Raw genomic sequence first — 9,958 nt, forward strand, 5'->3', positions numbered from 1 at the left:
AGTCAGAAGATACAGGTGGTCTTATCTTTTAAGAGATGCACACCAAGCACTTTGCAGTGAAACGATTAAGTGTCTATGAAACTACTTTGGCAAAACGAAAATAGATGAAGCAAATCTGGAAAGACATTAGCAATTGTTAAGGCTGGGTGATGGGCACAGAGAGTATGATCTATTCTCTCCACTCTTCTTACGGTTGAAAATTTTAATAATAAAAAAACCTCCAAATACTTGGCTTCCCATCTGGACGTTGATGTTCGTTGGCTAGGGCACACAAAGCCAGTCATTCAAAGTCTTGACTTCCTTAATTGTAAAACCAGGAATCAGCTCTCATAATTGTTTTGAGGATATAATGGAGTATGGAATAAAACCTCTCTGTAAACCCTAAGGTACTACACAAATGATTAAAGTAGAAGATGTATTAATCAGATGCCTGATGTGACAGCCAAGAAGTGGCTGAACTGGGCCTAACACGACTCCACCTGCTAATCCCCTTCCCGACCTGTCCCAAATGGTTTTCTAACTGAACTTGGGGCAGTCCCGCCTCCACAGGCAGGTTTGGACCTCTCCCGGGGGCGTGGTGATGGAGAGTGGATTCTTGGGTTCCACTCAATGGCGTAACTGGTGCGGAAGAAGGGCTGGGAGGAAGCTTGGCTGCAGCCATTTGGCAGGGCACAGAGGTGCTCTTTTATTTCACTGTTGATTTCAGGGCATCTGATGCTAGCCGCTTGCTCTTCATTGTCAGCATGGACCACAACAGCTGGATGAGAATGGGAGTGGGGACAAAGCCTCCCTTATCGCCTCCTCTCAGAGATGACTGAAGCTGATGCTGGATGACGCCTAAACACAATCACGCTTTGCCATCACTATGGACCCGAGCACCCCTGGCCTTTGGGTGTTCCCCTTGTCACTGTGCTGTGTTGTGAGAGAGGACGTGTGCCCTCGCTCACAGCCTGTTCCACACTGGGCAGGTCAGGCTGCAAATCCTAATCCGTAGCACGGGCTGTTAATATCTGCCTCCTGGGATGGTTGCGTGGATCAAGTGAGATCACGACAATGGATCGCATTGTTTATGATGCGGTAGGTGTCACAGCAAAAGGAAAAGTCTCAGCCTCGTAAACCTTTCTGAAGCCACTCAGCCAAGTGATGAGGAGAGGACCCTCATCCCACCATTCCCTTGAAGCGCCCCTCTCCCAATCTCAACCACACGGGGCCTTCTGTGTGACTTTGTCCCTTCCTCGCCATTCCCACCTCTCGCCCTGGCCTCCCTCCTACGGAAACCTACTTTAACCAGCAGTCCAATTGCAACAGGCCCACAGGCTTCATTTCCCCTTTTACTAGAGACACTTCCATTTCATGGGGACCGCAACTTAACCCCCTCAAATGAGGTGATGTTTCAGACCTGTGGGACACATCAGCGGGTGGAGGAGCTGCCATGCGGCCCAGCGCGAGGGCCAGGATGCGTTTGTTATGACGGATTGCTGCGCTGGGTACACAGGCTATCCCAGATCGGCCCTACATGCATTTTGCATTTTTCTTGCCTTTCTGGATCCCCGTGCAACTTTGGTGCGATGTCCGGGCTGCGTTAACCTCTTCATCTTTAAAGGCTCAAGGTAGAAGGGATTTCTATTGATGAAACATCACTACAGCTGTGGATAGAAGCTCACAGACACTGCTGCTAAGTGACTTTTCTAGTTAAGGCTTATTCACTGAAACAAGCAGAGCAGAGCATTAATATTTGGGTTCCTCTGACTTTCTGTCATGGGAGCTGTCACACAGTGGAATTTGAAAGACAGATTCCCTTTTGTGACAGGCCTCCCTTACTGACCTATTTGGGGTTATATATTTGGAAGCCAGGGTTCCCACCTACGTCAATGGAAATCCTGTGAGCAGAGGGAGGGCGGGCGTTCCGCACACACCCACACCGGGCAGAAGCCTCCAGACAGCAGGGTGGAGCTTTGCTACAGACAGAGGGATTTTATTGTCTGAGCCTTCAGAACTACACTCTTCAATTTAGTGAGAATGGCTAGATCGTTATTACTGTTTATTTTTATATTTGCAGTGAATTTGTCTAAAAATAAAAAAATTGAAACAAATATTTATATTTAAAAGATATTTATTTTACAATTTCTAGGTGGTCTCCCCTGCCTGATGCTCCACGGGGGCCTGTAGTATTGATTTGTATAGGGTGTGACAGAGAGGGAGGAGTGGCACTTTGCACCATGTCTGATAGTCTCCTATGTTTTGAGTAGAAAGTCTCTGAGACTTTCACATGCAGGTAAATACAGAAAAATACTCATTTAAGGAATCGTCTCATAACCAGCGGCCAACTTTTCGCTGTTGCTTCGTTTGCATCTTCCGCACCACAGGCCGGCCTCTCTGCCGTGTGCTGGAACAGAACCGACGGCGTACAGGGAGCCCCTTACGTCTGAGACAAGAAGAGAAGGCTTCAGCGAAACTTCTCTCAGCAACCTGTAGTGTCCTTGTTTGTTCTTTTAACCTATGCATCCCTTATTTAAAGCTTTTAGTTAAATGCATTCAATTTCTTTGTGCCTCAGTTTCCCCTGTTACTTGGAGAAAGTGAACTATCCTTCCTCGGTGGCTTCAGAAGAACTTGAGGTAAATGGGGGTTTTACTTGACATTAAGGGCAAAATAAAATGGGAAATATTTATTTCTGGGCAAATGGGTTGGAGGAGACTCTGCACCAAATGAACCCTGTCATTTTGGGAATACTTTTCATCTTAGAATTCTTTAAACATGCAACGTGTCTTGCACACCGTCTTCATAGGCTCTTGATACATGTCTACAGATTTAAATTCCGCTTGACTGCATTTACAAGTGATATGGACCTTCTACGGGGTTTGAACTTCAGGAAGAAGAATTGTTTGGGAATGACGATTCCTCAGATTCCTCCTGTGGACCCCTGTGGCATCTTATCTGAACCTCTCTTATTGCACTTTGCACATCGTTCCCCATAACTGTTATTGGATGTGGACATCCTCCTGTAGATTAGAAGCTTTCGACAGTAAGAGTTGTATCAGGCTAATCTGTCTTTCCTAGAGCACATTTCTTGTCTTATAATTTAGTCTAAAGAAATATTTGTGGAAAGAAGGAGCAGACAATTGTGGATTTTTTTAAGTTAAATAAATAGTTTTGTATCTATTTTATATCTATTATTCTGTGAGAGACACAGAAATGGAAAAAATTAGAAATTGCTGCAGTCAGTATTTGAATATATTCACTGAAATGATAGATGAGAAAAGCAGAAGAGAAAAATGGTTTTGGAACAGTCGGTTTACCAGTAATGAGGGAAGCAGACTTCATATTCTATGCCTATAAAAAATAATAAGACACGTACAAGAAGGTTCATAGCAGACTTGTTTGTAACAGCCCCAAACTGGAAATAACCCAAATGTCCATAACAGCAAAATGGATAAATAAATTGCAGTGTATTCACACAACAGAATACTGTTCAATAAAATAGAACAGCCTCCTGATACACAAAGCAACACGGACTGAGACGTAACGCTGAGTGAAAGAAACCAGACACCAAAAGAATATATACTGAGCTATGAAATTTTCAGAAAGTTCAAGAACTGTCAAGATGTGCTTGGTGACAGACATCAGGAAAGGCAGGTATAATGAGAAAGAGGCGAGATGGAGCCTTCCAGGTGTTAGAAACATTCTATATTTTGATCTGGGTCATGTTTATATATCTAGAAATTCATCAAAGTCTACATTTAAGATTTATGAACAAAAATATATAATAACTCAAATTGTAAAAAAAATTAAAGGAAGCAAAACCACTACTATTTATTGAGTGCTTACTATGTGCCAGGTAAGGTGCTAAGCACATGGGGCTTTAAAAATATTAAGCAATTTGCCAGAGGTCACAGATTCTGGGAAAAAGAATCTGGACTCAAATCTCACTGTCGTGGGCTCCAAATCTCTGTGCGCTGTGGTCCCCACTCTTTAGCCCAAGAGTTAATCCTCGGCCTTGGGGGCCTTGGCCCGCGCAGTCAGCAGCCCTCCAAGCAGAGCAGGTGGGCCTGAGGAAGCGCACAGCTCTGCCCCAAGTGTCTGTCTGATAACAATCAACCTCTGTTGCCGTATTAGCGGAGCTGTTAAAACATTTCCCTTGCTGTTGGTTATGTCAAAGGCCCTTGCCAAGTCTCAGGGACAGTGGCCTAATTGTTAAAGGAAGGAACTTAGTGGAGGAAGAGGGAATGGAGGTTTCAGTAAGGCGTGGAGGTAAGAACAGAATGCACATTATTTGTGGCGTTGCTTCATATTTGAAGTTCATCCTGGCCTGGTGTTCTTTTGGGGAAAGAAAACCAAAAACGAAGTTTCAGAACACAATTCCCCTCCATCTACTGTTCTCTCTTTTGACTTAATTATTTTAATTTAATTTGTTACAGGCATGAGGTTTAATTTACAAATCTGATGAGTGATTAACATTTAATAAATGGACACTTACTATCTTAATATTTATTAATGAGGGTTCAAATATATGAACCACAACACCCATATGTTCTCATGAAATGAGAGAAAAGAGAAGCCTTGGATCCTGGTCTATGTAATCCTTACCCCCACATCTCTCCCTCCTGCTGTTGTCCGAACTCACTGACGCCCTCCTTGTCTCCGTGGCCCGCCATCTTGTGCGATGGAGAAGTCCTGTCATGCTGCTGTCACACGGGAATTCTAAGCATGAGATTCCAAGCTGGTCCCTCACAAACAGCACCACTTACGACTTGCTTATGACTCCACTCGGTTAAGCAGATCCTGCAGAAATTCCTTTGCCTTCCTTCATGCTCTGAAGTCTGGCTCTATACGCAGGAGACGAGACAGCGTGGCTATAAAGAACTCAATCATCTACTGACAGAGTTACCTTGGGCAAGCCACTGGCTTCTAGGAACTTCCTCGGGTTCTTAGTTTACAAAATGGTACAATACCTACCTACCTCAGATGACGTGTGACGGTTACACTGGAAAGCCAGTTTGCCCAGCAGAGTGCTTTGCATATGGAAGGAACTCACTAAATAATGATTAGAATGATGGCAGATTTAATAGGAGTAGCCGGAAGCCCCAGTCTTTTCTCCAGATAAAATGTGAACGAGGGCTTCAATGCCATGCATCTACTTCGTGCCTTCATTTTCTTTACTAAGTGTAAATTGGGCCCGCAAAGGGCTAGCCTTTAAGCTCTGCCATGTTCTAAAATTTGCTAAAGGCAGCATTTTTAAATCAGAATCCTAATTGGAAATGGGAAATGTTAATAAGGGTGACCAACATGCTAACTTTCTGAACCCTGAATTCCTTCTTGTTGACCATTGATTCAAATCTTCTTTTCAGACAGAAATTCTGTGGTACAGAAACATGTGGTCAAGCCTGGTTGTGTCTCCATTATCCAGGTCAGAGGTGGACACTGGGACCAGATAGTGGTACTCCTTCCCAGGCCAGGCCGGCAGCCATGTGCTACCAGCCTTCTTGATTACACCAGACAATCCTCAGACTCCCTCTTGTCCCAGCCTCCAGGCAGCCCCAGGTGGTCCACCAGCTGGGCCTCAGAGATGAGCACTCATTTCTACCTCTGGTCTAAGTCCCTGGCCAGGTCCTCTAGCAATATTTTTTACCGTTGATCTAGGATAATTTTTAACGCCAAAGTAAAGCCAGCCATGTCAAATCGGGGCCTAAAGGAAGCACTTTGGCGCATAGCTTTGACCAGAATTGGAAAGTAGAAATGGAATCACCCGTCCGGCCTACCTTTGAATTCTTGGACTGTTTTTCTGCCCTTCTCCCTTCCTCCAGTAGGTGGCACTCCTGAGCGAGGCTTCCTCACTGAGGTGGTGGAGTCCGTCCCAGCCCAGCTCCTGTCTCTGCAGAGGTGAACCGCTGGGGATGTGGGGCTCTCCACCTGACGCACAGCATGGGACCTCTGCGTGGCCCTGCCATCTGAGCTAGGAGAAGGCAGGCAGACGAGAGGGAAACACAAGGCCTGGGGTGCAGCTGGTTATTCCGAGAGAAGCTGGGGTGGTGGCGGACCATCTCACTGGGGAACGTGGACTCTCGCCTATCCAAAGTCTAACCACATGCTCAAGCTCCTGTGGGCAATATCTTTAGATCTCAAAATAGCCTGAAGTTTATCTAGAACTTTCCATTCTCCCATTGCTAACTAATCTTTTCTATCTTGGCCTTGCCTGCCTGGATGATGAGTTTTCTGTAACCTTTTCTCGAGGGGCAATTCGGTATGCAGGTGGGACCTTTTCCAACTTTCCAACCAGGCAGGGGGCCTCTTGCCTTGGAACCATGACTTGCCAGACAGGCTCGTGTGGCCTGACTTGTACAGTGAGGCAGCTTCTGACTTCCTTACTGAAGACTCTCCGGCCTCTTCTTTCTATAGGAAAAGGGTTTCAGAGAACACCGATCACATATCTGCAGCTTCAAGACTGAACTGTTTCAGCTTGAAAACTCATGGAATACATTTACCTGGCGGGTTTTTTATTGTCCCTCGGGGGAGCCGACCAACACTTGAAAGGGCTGACTCTGTGTATGTGGAAGTCAGATCGAAAACAGATTGATCAGCGGGCTCGCAGCTTCAGGGGCCCCTGGCACCATATAAAGTTTTGCTTCTGATGGCAGTGAAAAGCCTAAAAACCCACCAGCATTTTAGCGCTACATCTTGCATTTGTGCTGCCCCGGTCTAGACCAGGATTTCTCAGCCTTGGCGCCATTGACATTTTGGACTGGAAAGTTCTTTGGGGTGAGGGGCTGTCCTGTGCATTGGAGGAAGTTGAGCAGCATTCCTGGACTCCACCCACTAGATGCCAGTTGCACCCCAGTTCCAGTTGTGACAACCAAAGTGTGTCTGGCATTGCCAAATGTCCCCTGGACCCGCTTGAAAACCACCGGTCTAGAGTAATGTCTTTACTGAGGGGCCTGCTGGCTCATTTTCACACTTTTAATCCATCCTGTAAGATCATGCTCTTTTGCTTATAGCCCTCAAGCACATTTCCTTTCTCGGGATTCTAATTTTAAAAATGACAACAGTTTGGTGCTGAGAAAGGATCAAGTTCTGACGTTGCCCACCCTGGACAGGAGGATCGGCACCTTCTGTTACGGCTTACCTGCGTGAATGCGAGTCTTCACCTTGCAGGTCCGCTTCTCTGTTAGATTATCGCCGTTTCTGCATTGTCTTAATCACTTGCTTTTCGGTTTTGGGTTCTGTGTTCTTCCTTTCCTTTCTCTTCTTTTCTCTTGTGTTCACTAATCTTCCTGTTCTCTCTCTAAACAATTAATTCCCCTTCTAAATACACCCAAGGTTGTCTCCCGGACCGGCCCCATGCACCCACGGAGCACCTCACCAGGGAGACCAGCTTATTTTTTTTCCATGTCCCAGCACCACTTCTCAGTAACAGCAGGGAGGGGGCCCAGCAGGCTGTGTTTACACAAGCCAACTGGCTCAGGGGGAGAAGGTTTAATTTAGTCCAGCTCCAGGCTATTGTATAAACGACTGTAGTCAAAAAGCAAGTTGTTTTCAAATTCCATAACTGGGAGGGACCCTGGAGAAAAGCGTGTCCAAGAAGCTCATTTTGCAGAGAAAGAAACAGGGACCTCAAGATAATGCTGTAATAACTAACGTTTAGTGCTACTTTCTCTGCAGCAGGCGTGTTGTTAAGGGGGTGGCATGGGACGTCAGCGAGTTGGGGAGAGCCTAAGTGAAGAGTCCGTGTGCTCTTTCCCACTTAATAGTTTAACACTCAGAGAGAGGCACCCCTAATATTTCCACCCCGGTGGAGGGAGCTGCAAGGCTGTGACGCTCCTGGCCTTCCTCCCTCACTAACCAGGCCCCCGGGAAAGTGGGGTGGCTTATCTGATCGGTACACTCAGGAGGGGTGTGACCGCGCACGCTCAGCTCTGCCCTCGGTGCTGTGGGGACCTGGTGCCCTGCTGGGAGCGTGCACGCTGGCTCCTCCAGGAGCCCTGCACCTGCCCCTGCCGGCCTGCCGCAGCGGCGAGACCCCTCTGCCTAAGTCTGGGGTTCAGAAGCCAATTCACGGCAGATACATCAGCAAGCTGGCCTTTCTCCATAATAAGTAATACTCTGAGCAAGTGCGCGCGGGCGAGCGCAGAGGCAGCCCGAGGCTGCGCCTTGGCAGTCGAATTTATGGAACATTTGGTTGCCAGGCATCTCGATGGTCAGGAGCTAAAGTTGGCAGAGGAACTTCTGTTTCAGTGGTTTCTCCCTCCTCTGAATTACTTTTCTTTTAAAAATAAGTTTTTAAACATAAGCCCTACATTTTATGCCAAGCCACAGAGTTCAATTTAGCATTTGGGGGCAGTTATTTTCATTTATTTTTACCTTGTATTCTTTAGCATGCAATCAGGAGCAGAGCACCAGGAACCGAGTGCGATCCTTTCATGACAGAAGGGACTAAAAAGAAATAAAATATTTCTTTTAAATCTTACTTTTATAGACCCAGTGGCTATTTTTCTTTACAACCACCACATTTGTTTCAAGATGATGCCATCCCTCAGAATATATTTGAAAATATCTTTCGGAAATTTTTCATGAGCCTGTTTATAAACTAACACAAGAAAAACAGTGTCATTATTTTCTCATCTTACTTTTTTTGGTAGATAAAACTCTATCTTTCTTGATCACCTTTTTCCCAAATCAAATATAACCTCAATTTTTTTTTTAAAAAAAAGGGTTTTTTTTAATCACTCGAGGCTATTTAACAAAAAGATGAGGCAGCCCTGAAAGTAATTATCAAGCGATCCACATATGCGTTCTGAAGAAACCTCAATGATATATGTTGGTTTAGGAATTTTTATGTTAAAATATAAGTCCCATGACCTTGTAGATGAACGTCATAAACCACACAGGCTCTCTTACAGTCACAGTCCCAGAAGTGATTTCATTTGTGACAAGTTTCTTGTTCTCACGACTTTACCTAAAGAAAGATGGGAGAAGCAAGCCACGGAGCGGGTCCCTTGGAAATTAAGTGAATTATCTTCAATAAGTTGAGAAGCAGCCCAGGATATTTAAGTCAATGCTATGGGACATTTTTGACACATGGTACCTTGCTCTGTATTCGTCTGGATGAGATGGGAGGATAGGAACTGGTGATAAGTAAATTAGGGACTATTTGACCATCTTTGTGCCAGGTCCTGTATACCACTGTGCAGGTTGTGCACTGAACAAAATCAAAGTGGATGGAACCTCCCAGAGCTGTATGGAGAACAACTGTAGCAGCAGCTCTGGATCGTATGGACAATGACCTCTGAATAAACTCAAACTGAGAGAGACGTGTGTTGGCAATAGAATGTCTAAATGTATCAGGGCCTGGTTGGAAAACTTCCTTCGTCAAGAAAGCCAGAAAAATTCTTCGAGTTTGACAGTGTCGCTGAAAGCGTAGGAGCAGAGCACAAGGGGCCTGGTCGTCTGAGCTCCGGAGCTCAGGGGTTCAGAGCCTGGGCTTGGGGATCACAGATGTGATTTTGATTTCTGACTCTGCCACTTACTAGCTGTGTGACCTTGGGTGAGTTACATACTTTCTCATCAGTAAAAATTGGAGAACAAGGGGGAATACCCAACAGAGTTGCTGTGAGGATCAAATGAGACAATGTCTGCCAAGTCCTTGAAAGCGTGCCTGGCACATGGCAACTGTTTAGTAAGGCAACCTGTTTTTATCATCACACATTGGCGAGTCCGCTGCCTCCCTGCTGAAGGGCCCTTCAGCTCAGAGCGCCCAGGATCCTTCCAGCATTAGCTGCCCCCGGCTGCTGGCGGCTCCTCTGAAGATCCCATTTTTCACACGGCACTTTCAAAAGTGCACTCAGATCGGGGCGCCCGGTGGTACAGCAGTTAAGTTGGCACTTTCCGCTTTGGTGGCCCGGGGTTCACTGGTTTGGATCCCGGGTGTAGACCTACGCACTGCTCATCAAGCCATGCTGTGGCTGG

The 9,958-nt window shown here is 46.0% G+C and overlaps 1 long non-coding RNA gene across 1 annotated transcript; it reads right to left on the bottom strand.

The window, feature by feature from the left end:
* Positions 1-2,110: 2,110 nt before the first annotated feature.
* On the bottom strand, positions 2,111-7,702 carry LOC123282028 (uncharacterized). Its single transcript, XR_006521911.2, has 3 exons — positions 7,119-7,702; positions 6,481-6,537; positions 2,111-6,388 (listed from the first exon to the last, which is right to left on the bottom strand). It is a non-coding gene; the product is annotated as an uncharacterized lncRNA (long non-coding RNA).
* Between the last annotated feature and the right edge of the window lie 2,256 nt (positions 7,703-9,958).

Source organism: Equus asinus, chromosome 29, assembly GCF_041296235.1.
Source record: "Equus asinus isolate D_3611 breed Donkey chromosome 29, EquAss-T2T_v2, whole genome shotgun sequence".
In the NCBI taxonomy this organism is placed as follows: domain Eukaryota; kingdom Metazoa; phylum Chordata; class Mammalia; order Perissodactyla; family Equidae; genus Equus; species Equus asinus.